Source organism: Aquarana catesbeiana, linkage group LG02 (genome assembly GCF_042186555.1).
Source record: "Aquarana catesbeiana isolate 2022-GZ linkage group LG02, ASM4218655v1, whole genome shotgun sequence".
In the NCBI taxonomy this organism is placed as follows: domain Eukaryota; kingdom Metazoa; phylum Chordata; class Amphibia; order Anura; family Ranidae; genus Aquarana; species Aquarana catesbeiana.
Genome location: NC_133325.1, coordinates 404,853,480 through 404,874,262, shown reverse-complemented (window position 1 = coordinate 404,874,262; position 20,783 = coordinate 404,853,480). Strand labels below are relative to the sequence as shown.

The 20,783-nt window shown below is 44.1% G+C and overlaps 1 protein-coding gene and 1 long non-coding RNA gene across 2 annotated transcripts in view; one reads left to right on the top strand and one right to left on the bottom strand.

Annotated features, from left to right (window-relative positions):
* The window catches only part of YARS1 (tyrosyl-tRNA synthetase 1), a 62,423-nt gene extending 61,911 nt beyond the window's left edge, over nt 1-512 (bottom strand). The window contains exon 1 of the mRNA XM_073615345.1: nt 357-512. The gene's annotated coding sequence lies outside the window, so the exon portion shown is untranslated. The remainder of the gene's footprint in view (nt 1-356) is intronic.
* LOC141128201 (uncharacterized) overlaps nt 489-20,783 on the top strand; it is a 23,849-nt gene continuing 3,554 nt past the window's right edge. Inside the window, exons 1-2 of the long non-coding RNA XR_012241658.1 lie at nt 489-542; nt 3,505-3,649. This is a non-coding gene — a long non-coding RNA (uncharacterized lncRNA). The remainder of the gene's footprint in view (nt 543-3,504; nt 3,650-20,783) is intronic.

Below are 20,783 nucleotides of genomic sequence, written 5' to 3'. Positions count from 1 at the left end.
CCTCTGGTGGTAAGTATACATTGTGGTATCTGCTGGTCCTCAGCACTGCAGTTCAGGACTTTCTTCTGGGACTGATCAGAGGATCTATTTCCAGCTGTAGTCCCAGGGAATCGTGGACTTCCTCTGCTCAGCCTCCCACCAGTTGTCACCACATCACATTAACAATACCTCAGACAAGCAGCATGGAGAGCAGGAGGCCCTATCACAGGAACTACCTTCTGGTGCCTCCATAGGACTTAGCAGCCCCCCTCCACCTCCCTCCATCACCCTCCATCACTGCAGCCTGCTGCCCACTTCATAAAACACGTCACATCTCTGATCACATAATACAGAGAATCGCCCTTTCATTCTATTACCGGCCTCAGAGCGTCTCCTCTCCAGCTCACGTGTGTCCAGCCGATCACCCAGTTCCTAGTTGTCACGGATTGCATCAGGCGTTCACATCGATGCATTCGGCACTCAGCTGAGCTAGCCTGCTCGCGCTCCTTGGCCTGAGTAGGTGCGCGTGCGCGTGAAAAGTTCCAGGAGAGAGTGCAGAGCAGGTAACGGTGGGAGGTTGGTGCAGAGTGAGGGAAGCCGGGATGTCTTTCTAGAAGTCCAGGATAGAGGCAGTGAGAGAAGTGGCTGTGTCCTCCCCGGGGTGTCCTGTTCCGTCTCCCCCTCAGTCTTGTGTATTGGAGCTCCAGACATCCCAACCTGCAGAAACTGATTTCAGGGAGGTGGCGCCCGCAAACGTCCTCATCCCCCGCGACAAAATTTTTTTTAAATCACCTTTTCAATATTTTTTCGCAGTGCTTCTGGGGTGGGTGGTATGTGGACGGTGTCAGTAGTTTTGTTTTTTTTTTTTTACGTATTGATTTTTTTTTTTACAATTTGTTTTTAATTTTTTTTTTGTTCACAATGCTTTTTGTGGGGAGGGGGTTAAGGCAGTGGACAGTGTTGGTAGGGCAGGGGAGAGTGGTGTCAGTAGTTTTTTGTTTTATTTTTTCACACTTTTTTTCATTTATTTTTATTTTTTTTGGGGGGGGGGGCAGCTTTGGTGAGATGTCAGGGGTCTAAACAGAACCCTGACATCTCCCATTTGAGACAGACAAAGGGACTGAAGATACAGATTCCCCAGTCCCTTTCTCAGCACTACAGATGAATGAGCAGGAGACAGAGGCTCCTGTTCATTCATAAACTGAGCAGAGTAAACACAGTTTACTGCTCAGTAATCACAGGAGCGAACTCACTCACTGTGTCCAATTACTAGTTGATTCCCCCCACCCCCATAGCCGGCAGGAGGGGAACCTCTGTACCGTTGGTTTTGCATAGAGTAGCCTCGATCCTCCTCTTGGTTCCCTCTTTGCTGCTCCTGGCCCCTCCCTCCTATCAAGTGCACACTCAGCCAGCAGCTTTCTGTGGGGGCAGTCGAGTCAGAACTCCGTGTATCCATTCAGACATGGAGGCCTGGCCCCACCCCCTTTCTCTCCTGATTGGCTGACTGACTTTGACAGCCACAGTAGCCAATGGCGCAGCTGCTGTGTCTCAGCCAATGAGGAGGAGTTTCCTGGATGGCGGTCTTGTAGACATCACTGGGGAGAGAAGGGGCTCAGGTAAGTAATTAGGGGGTGCTGGGGAGGCTGCTGTACACAGGTTTTTTGTCTGAATGCATAGAATGCATTCAGATAAAAATTCTTCTGCTATTACAACTCCTTTAAGAGGTTATTAAAGCGGAGTTCCACACAAAAATGGAACTTCCGCTTTTCGGAACCTTTCAGGGGGTCTAAGACAGGTATTTGCACCCACTTCCGGCATAGATTCCCATGGGAGTCTACGCCTCTTCCCGTCCCCACCGCGCTGTCTCCTGGGAACACACAGCTCCCAGGAGAGAGCGGGGACCACTTGGGACGCGCAGCGCGACTCGCGCATGCGCAGTAGGGAACCGGGAAGTGAAGCCGCAACGCTTCACTTCCTGATTCCCTCACCTAGGATGGCGGCGGCAGCTGCCGAGAACCGAGCGGGTTCTCGGCTTCCCCTGCCGACATCGCTGGACCCTGAGACAGGTAAGTGGCCATGTACTAAAAGTCAGCAGCTGCAGTATTTGTAGCTGCTGGCTTTTAATATTTTTTTTTTTTTGGCGGTGTGGGTGGACCCCCGCTTTAAACTTTTTATACGACAGAATACTACTTTGGAAGTGACTGTATTCTGTTATTTCTTAACATTCGTGGTCTTGCTCCGTATTTTTTATTTTTTTAGACAAATACTGTACTAATTAAAGGGGTTGTAAACCTTCGTGTTTTTTCACCTCAATGCATCCTATGAATTAAGGTGAAAAATACACCTGGCAGTGACCAGTCCCCCAGCCCCCCATTTTACTTACCTGAGCCTTGGAACTTGACCCGGCTGGGACGCGCTGTCTCTCTGCCCGGGGTTCTCGGCTCTTGATTGGATAGATTGATAGCAGCGCAGCCATTGGCTCCTGCTGCTTTCAGTCAAATCCAATAGGGACGGGGCCGAGTCATACATTCGGCGGCTATGGACGCTGAATGCTGGACTCGGGAGCGCGCCCACAAGGTACCCCCCTCGGGAGAGCGCTTCTCCTAGGGGGTTATCTGATGTGGGGAGGAGCCTCCATGGGATCCCAAAAGACGAGGATTGGGGCCACTCTGTGCAAAACGAACTACACAGTGGAGGCAAGTATGATATGTTTATTATAAACCCTTACAATCACTTTTAATTCAAATCGTTAGTTCTGTGATGATGTATGAGAAAAATGTTTGTGTTTGTCCCTTTGGATAATTTCGGATGAGCTGTCGTGATCGGCCCTCCAAAGCTAACGATCAGATTATCATACGATCAATCCGAAAGCGTTATTTTTCTTCCGCTTTTCTGATTGTGTGTACTAGGCTTTAGGGAGAGATTCATCCTCTCTATTTATTTTGTTTGGCTAAGTGACAGGAAATCTCCCCAACCAGACACATATGGTGGGAAAAAAAATGACAGGGGTTACAATCCTCTAGTCTATCCAAAAAAGAGTTTTGCCCTTAGGCCCCATTTACATCTAGTGTTTTGGGATCGCGGCAATTCTCCCCACGATTCCACATCACTGACAAAACGTGGCATGTTTGTTCAGGTGCCATTCATTTAAAAAAGGCATGAAAAGTGGTGCGGTTTTGCAGCGCAAAGCTTTTCACCTAAAAGAAGGTCCTGCTTCTCTTTGGCAACAAGCTTTACATGCTGTGATTTTGCCACGATTGCAGTGCGATTTATCACTGCACAACCGCACTGTGTTTAGGTGCCATTGAATTTTAATTGCACCCAAACGCGCACACTGCGTTTTGCCCGCATTGCAGTCCAATTTGGAGTTGTGGCAGTTTTGCCCACGATCCCAAATCGCTAGATGTGAATGGGGCCTTAGTCCCACATTCATTAAAACAGAACTTCGGGCAGAAACTTTTTTCCATGTCCTTGTTGCTAATCTACATTCACCAACTATGCCATTCGTCTTCTTCTTCTCTCTAGTTCGTCTGTAATAGCCTGATGATTTTGCTGAAATACCGTTGCTGTCCTGTGATATCCTCTTTGTAAGATCAGTGGCTGCTATTCATCCTGTACTCACAGCCATCAGTCTTGGCACGTCCCAGTTGTAGTTCTCTACAGAAAGCAGGTATGTACTTCCGTCCCCGCTTGCTGAAGTGGGAGGAGGGGGTCTCACCGACCCCCGTCTGTACCGCCCATAGAGGTGGTGTCCTCGCCCTCCTCTTCTGCTCCTTGCACTCTCTGCCCCCACCCCGCTGCTCTCCGCCTGTCATCCCGCTGTGCAGCTTGTATTGTTGGGAGACATCGGCCGGATGACAGAGTGGGGATCTCGGGCTGTGACAGATCTTGTATAGGAACCGCTGATCGGCGTAACGTCCCGCCTCCTGGACCAGAATTGGAACAGTGTGCTGTGTATCACAATGCCGGTCCAGGAGGCGGCACATTATAGCGATCAGTGTTTCATATGCAAAATCTATCACAGCCCGCTCTGTCATCCGGCCGGTGTCTCCTAACAATCCATGCTGCATAGGAAACAGAGGAGACTGCACTGGTGGGCACAGAGGGGACTGCACATATGGGCAAAGATAGGCAGCACTGATAGGCTGCACTGACGAGGCTACACATATGGGCACTGATAAGGCTGCACTGATAAGCAGTGGACACCATCCACTGCTTTACTGACACCATCTACTGCTAAATATGTGTAGGAGGGGTTTCCACCATCCCTGAAAAGTTTGCAGTCATTTTATATGTCTTATTTTCAGTTTGATGTATATTATATGAGACGTTACATATCACAGAGACCGGTATTATGGTAATATTGAAGCTTATTGGGCTCTCCATACATTAGAGGGTTCCACCATTATTGTATGATTGATTAGTATGTTAGCGTTGCACTTTTTCGTTTGTATCTCGTGCCAACATTTACTTGTGCCACATGCTGATGTAAAGCAGCATGGCCCGACTCTCTCTTTCTGTGTTGTGGTGAAGGATATGCTTACATACACCATACAAGCACTGATTGCTGTTAGAAAGATCTCAAAGCTACAGCGGGAGGAAGAATATTTATAACACTGAGTACAGTGGATGAAATATTCATTATGGGCATGTATCTACAGTTTGGTAATGATTACATAAAGCAAGTAAGGGCAATATGTTTATCTGCTGCTGTGGCTGGAGGGGGAGAGCACAAAGTGCTTTGCATTTATAAGGCTGTAATTTACCTATCCTGCTGTGTGTTACCGAGTAGTATGGCTGGCTGGATGCAGAATCAGAGGGTGTGATTTATGTTGAAGTGGGCTTGTTCACATTTAGAATTGGTCTTAGATAGGTCCGCTGATAGGAAAAAAGGCTTACCTCAGGCCAGAAAGAAGCCAGAGAAAATTCTCTTTTATCAGCCCAGGAAATACAACAAGCAAGCGGAAACAAAAAAAAACGCTGTTCTTTTTAGAAAAGGAGGAACATGGAAGGCTTTATCTTCAAGCCTTCCACCTCCAGAAATGAGAAACGGTGACGGTGTTGGGGGGGCAGGCAGGCTAGCACTACGAAGAACAAGTTTGTTCTCTGCACAATAGAAGCGGGGTACACCATAGAATTCTCAAGCTTCCCCCCAACCAGGTACTTAGTCACAACACTCCCCAAAGACCGAGCGAAGGGTCTGTTATCTTCTCTAGAAGACTTTCTGGCCCAAAAGGTAATTTGCCCAGTCCTGATAGAAGGCACAGGTTTCTACTCGCACATATTCACAAGTAAAAAAAAAAAAAAACAAAAACATCCCAGAATGTCAGACTTATACTCAGTCTGAAACCTCTCAACAGGAAGATAAAATACAAGAAGTTCAGAATGGAGTTTATTTGCTCAATCAGAAACATCCTACCGACTGGAGTCTTCACGCAACAGTGGACTTGCAAGGCGCCTATCAGCACATGCAGATAAAAAGAAGTCCTCAACAATATCTGATGTTTGCAGTTCAGGGGCCAAAGGCCACCCTTCACCTGCAATACTCTTCCTTATGTAAAAGAAAAAAAAGAATTGCGCTAGGTGAAAAAATCTCTCTACATAAAAAAACGTGAAGGGGGTCCTGCAGCTACGTACTATAACCCCAATACGAGGGCACATAGATAAAGAAGAATAAAAAATAGTACAGCGCTGGACAACTTTCAAAGTGAATGGATATGTGATTAAGTGAACATGAAAATTAATAATAAAGTATATAAAAACACAAAAAATACATATGAAATAATATTAGAGAATCGTGAAAAATCAACAATTATTTCACTTAAATATTCCAAAAAGTGCCAAAAAAAGTGTTCAAATGAATAAAGAATAAAAAAAAAAGTCCACAGATGTGATAACATAAAAGTGAAGCAGATCCAAATCTGATGTTCCAACTCAGTGCTGCCCGTCACCAAGTGGAAAAATAAGATGGAGGCTTACCAGAAAGCCTGTGACTGCCCTTACTCAGGGGGGTCAGTACAGGCTTAGCTCTGAAAAATCTAAGGCTACAGGGCATAGGAGTTATTCCGTATTTGGATTAGTTGACATCCACCTGGATCACCCAAACATGGGGGACACCCGAGGTGAATCTGTTCTCAACAAAAGTCCTGAATTTTTTTTCTCACTGGATCCAAGAGATGGCAATCAGGGATTGAATGCCTTTGATCAAGACTGGTCTTACCATCTATGCTATGCCTTCCCTCCGACCATCCTAATGGATTAATCGAGGGAATTAATGATTTAAAAGATCGAGAGAGAAAGCAACAGTCATCCAAATCACCCCTCACTGGCCCCAAAGGGCTTGGTTCAGCCACCTAAAAACATGAGCCTGCAAGCACACCTGAGTTTAGCAGACATACTGTATCTCCTAACATGGACCAATCGGCCACCCGAATATCAGGTTGATAAAAACTTTCCGCCTGGTTAGTGAGATGGTAATGCTGCAGAAGGGGCTGTCAGACGAAGTAGTAAATGCCATACTGGTCAGCAGGAAAAGGGTCACCAGGGCGATTTACGAAAAAGCTTGCAAAAAGTTTATTGCCAGGGGTGGAGACAAGGGAGGACTGAAGCAGGGAGTTGTCTCCACAGTCTAATGCCCTGTACACACGATAGGTTTTTCCTACAACAATTGTTGGATGTGAGCTTGTTGTCGGAAAGTCCGACTGTGTGTATACTCCACAAAACATTTGTTGGCGGATTCCGCCAACAAATGTTTGAGAGCAGGTTCTCAAATTTTCCGACAACAACACTTGTCCAATACAGTCCCAACAGTGAAGCATGGTGGTGGCAGCATCATGCTGTGGGGGAGTTTTTCAGCTGCAGGGACTGGATGACTGGTTGCAATCGAGGGAAAGATGAATGCGGCCAAGTACAGGGATGTCCTGGAGGAAAACCTTCTTCAGAGTGCTCAGGACCTCAGATTGGGCCAAAGGTTTACCTTCCAACAAGACAATGACCCTAAGCACACAGCTAAAATAACAAAGGAGTGGCTTCACAACAACTCCGTGACTGTTCTTAAAGCGTTTGTAAAGGTGTTTTTTTTTTTTTTTTTAAAATAACAAACATGTTATACTTACCTTCACTGTGCAGCTCGTTCTGCACAGAGTGGCCCCGAACCTCGTCTTCTGGGGTCCCTCGGCGGCTGTTTCAGCTCCTCCCCGCAAGCATTCACCACCTTAATGCGAGCTCCCTCGCACGGTGGTGAGTGCTTGCGGGCGCGCTCCCGTGATACAGCCGGCGGCTATAGCCGCTCGCTGTATCACTCGGCCCCGCCCCCCGGTGCGCCGCGTCATCGGATGTGATTGACAGCAGCGCGAGCCAATGGCTGCGCTGCTTTCAATCCATCCACTGCAGCCAATCAGCGGCCAGGGTGAGCGGAGGAACAGATGTCGGGAACGCGAAGCTGACTTTTGAGGCGTCAGGTAAGTAAAACGGGGGGCCTGGGGGCGGCGGTTCTGTCAGAAGTTTTTTCACCTTAATGCATAGAATGCATTAAGGTGAAAAAATTTTTACCTTTACAACCCCTTTAAATGGCCAGCCAGAGCCCTGATTTAAACCCAATTGAGCATCTCTGGAGAGACCTAAAAATGGCTGTCCACTAATGTTTACCATCCAACCTGACAGAACTGGAGAGGATCTGCAAGGAGGAATGGCAGAGGATCCCCAAATCCAGGTGTGAAAAACTTGTTGCATCTTTCCCAAAAAGACTCATAGCTGTATTCGATCAAAAGGGTGCTTCTACTAAATACTGGCAAAGGGTCTGAATGTTTAGGACCATGTGATATTTCAGTTTTTTGTTTTTTTTGTTGTTTTTTTGTTTTTTGAGTCTGCAAAATCTGTGTTTTTCTGTCAATATGGGGTGCTGTGTGTGCATTGAGGAAAAAAATTAACTTAAATGATTTTAGCAAATGACTGCAATATAACAGAGTGAAAAATTTAAGGGGGTCTGAATACTTTCCGTCCCCACTGTGTGTGTGTGTGTGTATGTATGTGTATATATGTGTGTGTGTGTGTGTGTGTATGTATATATATATATATATATATATATATATATATATATATATATATATATATATATATATATATATATATATATATATTTTACTGTCACCAATCAGTGTCTCAGATCACTGCCACACCAGTCACACGCGCAGCCGATCAATGTATCCAAAACCATCAAGGATTTATATGTGTTTGCGCGTAGATTAACGTATACATTTATTTGTGACTCGGAATGCAATAACAAGAAATTAGAAAAAGATCTTGCTGAGCAAATCAAACATTTCCTGATGGACAAAATCGGATCTCTCAGAGACCTTACACTTCTTTACGAAGAAAGTAATGGTAGTGACCCTGTTCCCTCTTCTGAAAGGACGTCTGATAACGCTATCATTGCCAACACTATGTTCAGTCACACTCCCTTTAAACCTAAGTCTCGCCACTTTCCGGATTTGCTCACATGTCCCAACATATGGGCCTTTTTACAGCTTACTATTAGAGATTTGAAATCTAGACAATGGTGTATGCCAGAAACGAATCTCGCTCGGAAACATGAGGCATTAAAATTGTTACAATCCAGAGAGGATATTATAATAAAATCCTCTGATAGGGGTGGAATCATCGTTCTTATGTCTCACCCTCAATACCAAAAAATGTGTCTTAGTATTCAAAAAAATTGTGAGTGGTATTTTAAAATCGGTATGGAACAAATCCCAATCTATACACATTAATTACGCACATTATGCACTAACGCATATCTTGAGGGGTTGATTGATCCAAAAACCCTGGAGTACCTTATCCCCAAGTTTCCGTGGTTGGCAACATTTTTCGCTCTCCCCAAAGTCCACAAGAACCTAAAAGAAACCTTCAGGTAGGCAATCATTTCTGGGAGTTAATCACTTACGGAAAAAGCTAGTAGGTATGTTGAGTTTTTTTTTTTTTTGATGCCCCATGTCACCTGTCTCCCATCCTATATCCACGCTATACAGGATCTTTTGAAACACATAGAGGGGACTCCTGTTCCCCTGGATGCCTTGCTCGTAGCTGTGGATATAGAGGCTTTGTACTCTAGTATCCTGAACGAGTGTGGTATCCGGGTGATCGAGTACTTTCCTGTGGAACAAGTTCAGACTATCTGGTCTCATAATGGTTTTGTTCTGGATCTACTTAAATTCATACGAACTAGAAATCACCTCACCTTCATAAACCAGGCATATTTACAAATGCAAGGAGTGAACACTTGTTGAGCTCCCTCTTTTGCCAATTTATACCTTGGTGATTGGGAGAGGGGGATCTTTGCTGATGATAAGTTTTTGTGTTTTATTTGACCAAGATTCAATACTGGTTCCGCTACATTGATGATCTTTTGATTGTCTGGACCGGGTCCTGGGTTGAACCTGGGATTAAACTTTTTAGAGGCTCTTAACACTTTAACACTTGACTTTAATTTGAGATTCACACATACTTTTAGCATCCATCAGGTAGCCATTCTGGATCTTACAATCTTTGTTGATGAGAATAGCTACATTGTAACTGATCTCTATCGCAAGCCCAGTTAAGGGAACGCTATTTTGCATGTTTCTAGCATCCTGCTCCATTGATCAGAAGCCCTACGCGCAATATTTGCGCCTTCGCGGGAATTGTTCCTCAGACGAGGACTTCCTTCACCAATCTGGTCTATTATGAATAAGACTACTTGATAGGGGTTATTCAGAAACTCTTAAGACAGCCATTTAATTACTTCAGCCCCGGAAGATTTGGCTGCTGAACGACCAGGCCATTTTTTGCGATTCGGCACTGCGTCGCTTTAACTGACAATTGTGCGGTCATGCGATGCTGCACCCAAACAAAATTTTTTGGTGGTATTTGATTGCCTCTGCGGTTTTTTTATTTTTTGTGCTATAAACAAAAATAACGACATATTTGAAAAAAACACTATTTTGTACTTTTTGTTATAATATCCCCATTTTTTTTTATATATATATATATCACACACACACACACACACACACACACACACACACACACACACACACACACACACACTGGGGCAAAAAAAGTATTTAGTCAGCCACCAATTGTGCAAGTTCTCCCACTTAAAAAGATGAGAGAGGCCTGTAATTGTCATCATAGGTATACCTCAACTACGAGAGACAAAATGTGAAACAAATCCATCACATTGTCTGATTTTTGAAAGAATTTTTTTGCAAATTATGGTGGAAAATTAAGTATTTGGTCAATATCAAAAGTTCATCTCAATACTTTGTTATATATCCTTTGTTGGCAATGACAGAGGTCAAACGTTTTCTGTAAGTCTTCACAAGGTTGTCACACACTGTTGCTGTTATGTTGGCCCATTCCTCGATGCAGATCTCCTCTAGAGCAGTGATGTTTTGGGGCTGTCGCTGGGCAACACGGACTTTCAACTCTCTCCAAAGGTTTTCTATGGGGTTCAGATCTGGAGACTGGCTAGGCCACTGCTGGACCTTGAAATGCTTCTTACGAAGCCACTCCTTCGTTGCCTGGGCTGTGTGTTTGGGATCATTGTCATGTTGAGAGATCCAGCCACGTTTCATCTTCAATGCCCTTGCTGATACGAGGAGGCTTGCACTCAAAATTTCACGATACATGGCCCCATTCATTCTTTCATGTACACGGATCAGTTGTCCTGTTCCCTTTGCAAAGAAACAGCCCCAAAGCATGATGTTGCCACCCCCATGCTTCACAGTAGGTATGGTGTTCTTTGGTTGCAACTCAGCATTATCTCTCCTCCAAACACGACGAGTTGTGTTTCTACCAAACAGTTCTACTTTGTTTCATCTGACCATATGACATTTTCCCAATCCTCTTCTGGACTCTAGCAAACCTCAGACGGGCCTGGACATGTTCTGGCTTAAGCCGGGGGACACGTCTGGCACTACAGGATCTGAGTCCCTGGCGGCGTAGTGTGTTACTGATGGTAGCCTTTGTTACGTTGGTCCTAGCTCTCTGCAGGTAATTTACTAGGTCCCCCCGTGTGGTTCTGGGATTTTTGCTCACCGTTCTTGTGATCATTTTGACCCCACGGGGTGAGATCTTGTGTGGAGCCTCAGATCAAAGGAGATTATCAGTGGTCTTGTATGCCTTCCATTTTCTAATTATTGCTCCCACAGTTGATTTCTTCACACCAAGCTGCTTGCCTATTGCAGATTCAGTCTTCCCAGCCTGGTGCAGGTCTACAATTTTGTTTCTGGTGTCCTTCTACAGCTCTTTGGTCTTCAACATAGTGGAATTTGGAGTGTGACTGTTTGAGGTTGTGGACAGGTGTCTTTTTTACTGATAAGTTCAAATAGGTGCCATTAATACAGGAAATGGGTGGAGGACAGAGTAGCCTCTTAAAGAAGATACAGGTCTGTGAGAGCCAGAAATCTTGCTTGTTTATAGGTGACCAAATACTTATTTTCCACCATAATTTGCAAATAAATTCTTTCAAAAATCAGACAATGTGATTGTCTGTATTTTGTTTCCGCATTTTGTCTCTCATAGTTGAGGTATACCTATGATGACAATTACAGGCCTCTCTCATCTTTTTAAGTGGGAAAACTTACACAATTGGTGGCTGACTAAATACTTTTTTGTCTCACTGTGTATACCGTATTTATCGTCGTATAACACGCACCGGCGTATAACACGCACCCCAATTTAGGAGGGAATTTTAAGGAAAAAAAACTTTTAGGAGGGAAGTTGAAGGGAAAAAAACTTACATTTAAATGCCCTTCATTGCAGCCTTGTCAGTGCAGCCATGTCAGTGCAGCCATGTCAGTGCAGCCATGTCAGTGCAGCCATGTCAGTGCAGCCTTGTCAGTGCAGCCTTGTCAGTGCAGCCTTCCCCAGTGCAGCCTTCCCCAGTGCAGCCTTCCCCAGTGCAGCCTTCCCCAGTGCAGCCTTCCCCAGTGCAGCCTTCCCCAGTGCAGCCTTCCCCAGTGCAGCCTTCCCCAGTGCAGCCTTCCCCAGTGCAGCCTTCCCCAGTGCAGCCTTCCCCAGTGCAGCCTTGTCAGTGCAGCCTTGTCAGTGCAGCCTTCCCCAGTGCAGCCTTGTCAGTGCAGCCTTCCCCAGTGCAACCTTGTCAGTGCAGCCTTCCCCAGTGTAGCCTTGCCCCAGTGCAGCCTGGGATCCCCTGTCCCTGCTTCCAGGGTTTCAAAATCGCGGTCCGCGATTTGAAAATGGCGCCGCCGGCGCCGAAGTACACAGAGCCGGTCCTCGGCTCTTTCCGGCGGCTCTCGTTTACTTTCGGCTCCACTCGTAGTCCCGAGCGGAGCTATCCGAACCTACTCGGATAGCTCCGCTCGGGACTACGAGGACCGGCTCTGTGTACTTCGGCTCCGGCGGCGCCATTTTCAAATCGCGGTCCGCGATTTTGAAAATGTGACAGCTCTGGATCGGCGGGGATCGGCGTATAACACGCACCTGCGACTTTCCCCTGATTTTAAGGGAAAAAAAGTGCGTGTTATACGCCGATAAATACGGTGTGTGTGTGTGTGTGTGTGTGTGTGTGTGTGTGTGTGTGTGTGTATGTGTGTATATATATATATATATATATATATATATATAATTATACACATATACACTTCTACCTATTTTTGGTTAAAAAAAAAAATCGCAATAAGCGTATATTGATTGGTTTGTGCAAAAGTTATAGCATCTACAAAATAGGGGATAGATTTATAGCATTTTTATTATTACTAGTAATAGAGGCGATCTGCGATTTTTATCGGGACTGCGACATTATGGTGGACACATCGGACACTTTTGACACATTTTTGGGACCATTGGCATTTAAACAGCAATCAGTGCTATAAAAATGCACTGATTACTGTAAAAATGTCAGTGGCAGGGAAGGGGTTAACACTAGGGGGCGATCAAGGGGTTAACTGTGTTCCCTGCTATGTGTTTCTAACTGAAGGGGAGGGGACTGACTAGAGGAAGTGATGGATCGTGTTTCCAAGCTAATAGGAACACATGATCTGTCACTGCTCTCGGAACAGAACAGGGATTTGTGTGTTTACACACACACACTTCCCTGTTCTGCCTCTCGTGCTCGCGATCGCTTGTGGCCGGCGGTCATCACGACCGTCGGCCATGAGCATCGGCACCCCTGCTGTGCAGCGTGCACACGCCTGCTATCCCGATCCCGCAAGCCGACATATAGCTACGACTGTTCGCGGGATCGTGCCGACCTGCCGCAGTTAAATGACGGCAGCTGATGGGCAAGCAGTTAACAAAGCTAGAGCAAGATCTAGATCCGAAATCCTGTATAAGAGTGCTCCCAAAACTGTGTGAGTACAATCTTTACGCTCATCTGTTTCTAACCACTGGCATTTATTGGCTAAATATGTACACCCTACCCCTGAACTGGTGTTTAGAGGGGCGACCTCGTTGTGAGATACCCTTACTACCAGTCACTATCAAAGTAGATCTGATCATCCCTCTCACCTCTCTAGGGGGACCTATAATTGTGGCAAATGTAGCCGTTGCCCTTGGATTACTGAAGGTAGAGTTGTTTATCTGCCCAATGGTCAGTGACACCAGTCGTGACAATATGCAGATTGCACCACTCGTGGTGTCATTTATCTGATGATGTGTCAATGTCACGCGTTTTATGTAGGTAAAACTGTAGTATGCGAAATGGGGCACAGGATGAGAGACCACCTATATTATTCTGGTAACGGAAAAATCATCACTCCCGTTATCAGACATATAGGCCTTCATCATAAAATTGACAATTCCTCAGATATATATATATATATATATATATATATATATATATATATATATATATATATATATATATATATATATATATATATATATATATATATATATATATATATATATATTATTCTAAAATATGTGTGTGTATTCACATTGAGCTTCCACATGGGAAAGAGCACACCGCTCCTGATATAATAGCCCAGGAATGGTTCAGGCTAACAATACACATATAGGCCCAGCAATAGTGTCTCCACAGTTTGTCTCTGCTCCAAACACGGCAGCTGTTTGGAGCAGAGACAAGTTGTGGAGATACTATTGCTGGGCCTGCGGGGCCATATGTGTATTATTAGCCTGAACCATTCCTGTGCTATTCTATCGGGAGCTGTGTGCTCTTTCCCATGTGGAAGCTCAATGTATATGATATATATATATATGTATATATGTATGTATGTGTGTATATATATATATATATATATATATATATATATATATATATATATATATATATATATATATATATATATATATATATATATATATATATATATATATATATATATATATATATATATATTAATATATACACACACAGTGGGGACAGAAAGTATTCAGACCCCCTTAAATTTTTCACTCTTTGTTATATTGCAGCCATTTGCTAAAATCAATTAAGTTCATTTTTCCTCATTAATGTACACACAGCAACCCATATTGACAGAAAAACGTAGATTGGTTGACATTTTTGCAGATTTATTAAAAAAGAAAAACTGAAATATCACATGGTCCTAAGTATTCAGACCCTTTGCTGTGACACTCATATTTTTAACTCAGGTGCTGTCCATTTCTTCTGATCATCCTTGAGATGGTTCTGCACCTTCATTTGAGTCCAGCTGTGTTTGATTATACTGATTGGACTTGATTAGGAAAGCCACACACCTGTCTATATAAGACCTTACAGCTCACAGTGCATGTCAGAGCAAATGAGAATCATGAGGTCAAAGAAACTGTCTGAGGAGCGCAGAGACAGAATTGTGGCAAGGCACAGATCTGGCCATGGTTACAAAAAAATTCTGCTGCACTTAAGGTTCCTAAGAGCACAGTGGCCTCCATAATCCTTAAATTGAAGACGTTTGGGACGGCCGGAACCCTTTCTAGAGCTGGTTGTCCGGCCAAACTGAGCTATCAGGGGAGAAGAGCCTTGGTGAGAGAGGTAGAAGAACCCAAAGATCACTGTGGCTGAGCTCCAGAGGTGCAGTCGGGAGATGGGAGAAAAATGTAAAAAGTCAACCATCACTATAGCCCTCCACCAGTTGGGGCTTTATGGCAGAGTGGCCCGACAGAAGCCTCTCCTCAGTGCAAGACACATGAAAGCCCGCATGGAGTTTGCTAAAAAAAAACACCTAAAGGACGCCAAGATGGTGAGAAATAAATAAAATTCTCTGGTCTGATGAGACCAAGATAGAACTTTTTGGCCTTAATTCTAAGCGCTATGTGTGGAGAAAACCAGGCACTGCTCATCACCTGTCCAATACAATCCCGACAGTGAAGCATGGTGGTGGCAGCATCATGCTGTGGGGGTGTTTTTCAGCTGCAGGGACAGGATGACTGGTTGCATTCTAGGGAAAGATTCATGTGGCCAAGTACAGGGATGTCCTGGATGAAAACCTTCTCCAGAGTGCTCAGGACCTCAGACTGGGACGAAGGTTTACCTTCCAACAAGACAATGACCCTAGGCACACAGCTAAAATAACAAAGGAGTGGCTTTACAACAACTCTGTGACTGTTCTTGAATGGCCCAGCTAGAGCCCTGGCTTAAACCTCTGGAGAGACCTAAAAATGGCTGTCCACCAACGTTTACCATCCAAAACAAGAGAGAGGAGGCGCCTCTGGGTGCAGACGTTTAAAACAATTTATTAAAAAGCAGTAACAGCTGGTAATACACTCACATTTATGTGGTGGATATCAAACATAGCAATGTCCCAGGTCAATCCAGGGGGTCCGTGGAGTCATCTCGGCTGGTAGATGTAAGGGGTCTGGGTAGTCTCAGAGCGCTGGATGTCCTCGGCCGAACAGTGGAGACAGGCACCAGAACGAGGCTTGGGTTACAGCCGATCCTGTCGAGGGATGATGACGTCACACGATGTGCGACGCGTTTCCTAAGCTAGCACGCCGTGAGTGGTATGACGGCGGCACTCCTTTGTCAAGCTGATTGGCTGGGAGCTAAACAGGATGTTTTTATGTAAGACAATGATGGGGAGGAGAGCGGAAGTGGGAATGATGGGAGGGGGAGGGAAGGGGAGGGAGAGGGGGAGTGGCAAGAGGTCCTGTGTATAGAAGTGTCAGCAATGGAGGAGTTTGACAGAAAATAGTACAGGATGGGGAAAAAAGAGGGAGGGAGGGGGAAAAAGAAGGAGCGAAGGGGAAAGAGTGAACAATGATAAATGGAAAGGAGGCAGAATAAATATGAGGGATTAAAAAAGCAAAAACATGAGAATGTAAAAAATAAATATAAATATAAAAATAAATATAAAGATGAAAAGGACAATTATAGAGGACGGCTGCAAAGTAAAAAACGGAAGAAATGACATGTGCATAAGAAAAATAGTATAGGGAATTATATATGGGGGGAAGATGACCATGACTATATGTGTCTTCAAATAGACACCGAGAGAATGTATATGCAGACATATGTATATAAAATATGGAAACGATTGAAAGTGTGCTGCATATCCTGATGGTATATATTAGCCCATTAATAAGTGGATCAGAATCGATGTATGGCTTACAGAAATTAATACTAAAGGGGAGATGATGACCGTATAAACTAGAGGGCATGTATGATTATGAGTGCATGGTATATAACGTGGGTGGGTAATATATGCGCATATACTGATGCACATCCCCAAAAATAGTACAAAAGGATACAAAGGTGGGGGAAAAACAGAGGCGAGGGGGAAAGAAGAGGAAGACGGTACATATGTGTGTGTGTATATATATATATATATATATATATATATATATATATATATATATATATATATATATATATATATATATATATATATATATATATATATACACCTATGTATACACATGTGCATGCATGCACATATGCATGGAGGGGGGAAAAAAAAGAATACACACGTGTGTACATATCTGCATGGGAGAAGGGGAATAAAGGAAAAGATAACCGGGGGGGGGGAGAGGAGGGGGGAAAGATTAAGGGGGGGGGGGAGGAGAAAAAATCTATAATGATGAATAAAGAGGGTAATGGTAGTTGGAAGGAAGGAGGGGAAATGGGAGGCACCTGTATATACCTGCATACAGGATCTAGGTCAGAATAAAGTGGGGGTAGCATGTCTACATATTATCAACATTTACGTCACAAAATAAATTAAAACATTTACTCGAACTAAATAAAAATCCTCGTTGCACACTAAGACGCTAGATAAAAATCTCATGATGGCACTTAGCATGAGAACTAATGTAAAATCATAATTTAAAATAGGATAATGTAAATGTGTTGAAAGATGAGGGGATAGGTACCATGTAATATGAATCTCACAAGATGGTGGAAGTTTCGATACACTCATTTATTCCTCCAGGCGAGAGGACATCTAGACGGTAGATCCAATAGGTCTCCCTCGCACATAATTTTTTAAACCTTTCGGCAGGCGAGAGAGACCTAGGGATCTGTTCTATGACCCAAACTGACAGTCCAAGGGTGGAGCCCTTATGGGCTGCAGCAAAATGTTTCGGTACACTATGGGGGTCAGTGCCCCCCTCAATGTATCTCCTGTGTTCCCCGAACCTTTGTCTCAAAGGCCGAATGGTGCGGCCAACATATATGAGACCGCATGGGCAAATCAAGCCATACACCACATAGTCGGATGAACAGTTGTAGAAGTCTTTGAGGATGTATGTCTGGCCTTTGGTTGAAAAAGATTTTTGGCCATGGTGGACAAAATGACAGGTCTTACACAATTTTTTCCGACATTGAAACATCCCTACTAGGGGGATGAGTGGGGTAATGGATGGGAAAGCCGGAGTAGTCTTAAGTTTACTGGGGGCGATTTTTGTTTTTAAGATTAGGAGCCCTTCGATAGGTGACCTGTGGGTGTGTAGGGAGAGTGGGTCTAAGATGGGGGTCTTGTTGGAGGATATCCCAATGTTTCCGGAGAATCTTCTCCATTCTATTGTGTTGAGAATGAAAAGTAGTGATAAATCTTATGGGGCAATTCGTGGGGGGTGTGTTACTACGTGGAGGTTTCCCGTGAAGATATAGGTTGTAAGCAGTCTCCACTAAATCTTCCGGGTATCCTTTCTCAAGGAACTTCTTTTTAAGGTGAGTACTGGCATCTATATAATCAGCTTGCCTGGTACAGTTTGTTCTCAACCTACAAAATTGACCTTTTGGGATATTTTTAATCCACGGCGGAAAGTGGCAACTCTTAAAATGAAGGTACGAGTTGCCACTAGTAGGCTTGGTGTAGTTCTTGGCATATATCTCTTGGTTGTCATGTCGTAATTCTAGATCTAGAAAAGCAAGAGAAGTCTGATTGCTGTCATATGTGAAAGATAATCCGTACTTGTTATTGTTACAGTGTGTGGTGAATGATGGAATGAGGTCTAGGGGTCCATCCCAAATAATTATAATATCGTCAATATATCTGCCAAAAAAGACGATATTAGCCGAATAGGGGTTATTGTGATAGATGTGATGTTGTTCCCAAAACCCCATGGCCAGGTTCGCGTATGAGGGGGCAAAATTTGCCCCCATCGCAGTCCCTTGTAGCTGTAGGTAGAAGTCACCGTTAAATGTGAAGTAGTTGTGTGTTAGACAAAACCTGGTGGCTTCTATGATGAAGGTAGCCTGGCGGGGATTGATAAGTGGATCCTTCGAGAGGAAGTACTCGAGGGCCATAATACCGAAATCGTGGGGAATTGAAGTGTACAGGGAGCTTACGTCTAAAGATAGCCAAGAGTAAGTGGGTTCCCAACTGTATGGTAAAAGTTGTTCCATGAGATGTGTCCCATCTCGTATGTAGGACTGAAGTTGGTGTACTAGGGGTTGTAAGTATCTGTCAACATATAGGCTGAAGCCTGAAGTGATGCTGTCCATTGAGGCCACGATTGGCCTACCTGGGGGATTATGCTGGTTTTTGTGGATTTTTGGTAGATGGTAAAAGTAAGGGATGGAATAGAATGATTTGCGGAAGAAGAGGCTCTCCACCTTGGAGATGATATTATCCCTGAGGGCAGTCATGATCAGAACTTCAGCTTCTGAAGTGAAATCATTAGTGGGATCTTTGGAGAGTTTTGTGTAAGTGGTATGGTCTGACAGGAGCCTTTCGGCCTCTGCAATATAGTCAGTCTTATTTTGGAGTATGATACCGCCTCCTTTATCAGCAGGCTTGATGATAAGGTCTTCTGCTGAAATGAATTGTTGTAGGGACCTAGTTTCTGATGATGAGAGGTTATGTGATTTGGAGGTGGATGTGGTGTTGCAAAGTTTAGTCATGTCGGAGAATACTACTCTGTAGAAGCTTTCTATATAAGGCCCTTTTGAGTGTGTTGGGAAGAAGATGGATTTGGGCTTCAAATCAGAATGTATAATAGGTGGGGATGTGGCAGGGTGTTGTGTGAGTAACCTGGACAGGTCATCTTCTGTACATGGGTAATCGTCTGTGATGTGTGTGGTGTCTAAACAGTCATAGTCGTAGATGTCAGAAGTGTTATCGACATCTTCAGGTGAAGGGTGGGACGAGGTAATATTAACCTGTTGGATGGGGGTTAGTAAATCTTTGGCTTTTTGGATGTTATAGTGTCTCTGGAGAGTGAGATTCCTAATGTAGCAATTTAGATCTTTAAAAAGCAAAAAGGGGTTTGGCCTATTATTAGGGGCAAAATTCAAGCCACGGCTGAGGAGTGCCATGTCGGCAGAGGACATGCTATAGTTGGACAGATTAAAGATTTTTACAGTTTTTTCGGATTCTGTGTGTAAAGTAGCTCGTCTGGTTCATCCCCCTCGGCGGCCTCTTCTGCGAGTTTTCTTTTTCTGGATGTAATTGCTGGAGGGGGACTGGACACTAAAAAAGTATCCTGGGAGGGGGCCTGGGATGAACCAACAGGGGTATGACAACCTGTGAGGTGGGGGGGCAGGGCAAGTGGATCAGTCTGATGATTGACCGTATCTCCTGCTAGAGTATTTGAATGGGGATGTATGTTATCCATATGTGCAACAGATAAATGAGAGGGACTAGTGATATCATTAGGGGAACCGACATTAATAGTCTGACTGGATGAAACTGTGGGTGTGGGATTTTGTCTGTTGTAAAAGAGAGTTAGAGAAGTGATCAATTCCCTATTTTTTTGTAAATACTTTCTAGGGTATTTTTGATTTAGATCCTGTTGTTTTTTACTTTTCTTCCATGTGGGAGTAGGGTAGTGGCTAATAGGAGGGTGTGGACCAGGTGTATGGGGAGAAGGCCGGGCTTTTTGGGATATAGGATACGTTTTGGGTCTCTGAGGCATATTGAGTTGTATGCTCATAAGGGGAGGGGGATGGGAAGTGGAAACGGGGGGTGGTAAACTCATGAGGGATGGGAGACCTGAAACAGAGGAAGAAAGATTGGGGGATACTATCTTTCCTGAAGCCTGTGTGGGTAATGTATTGGAGAAAGTGGTGTAAGGTTTTTTGTTCCACGTGAAGATTCTATCAGAGTTGTAGTCATCTAGGTCTCTTTTAAATTTTCCAATTTTGGAGTTGACAAGAGAATCTTCATCCCTTTTGGTGTTACTCTGGAGAATATTCAACCATACATGGGGGATGGTGGTGGATGTAGTTTTTATGTCATTTATAATGGAGAGTATTTGATCATATAGTTTGTCAAATCTATTTTTTCTATGAGATATCAAGATTCCCATCCATTTAGCCGTACAAAATCGGCTAGACCGGCCCATTCCTTTGTGTGCTCAGCACTCAAAAAGGCAGGGCTTTCTTTTAAAACTCTGAGGCC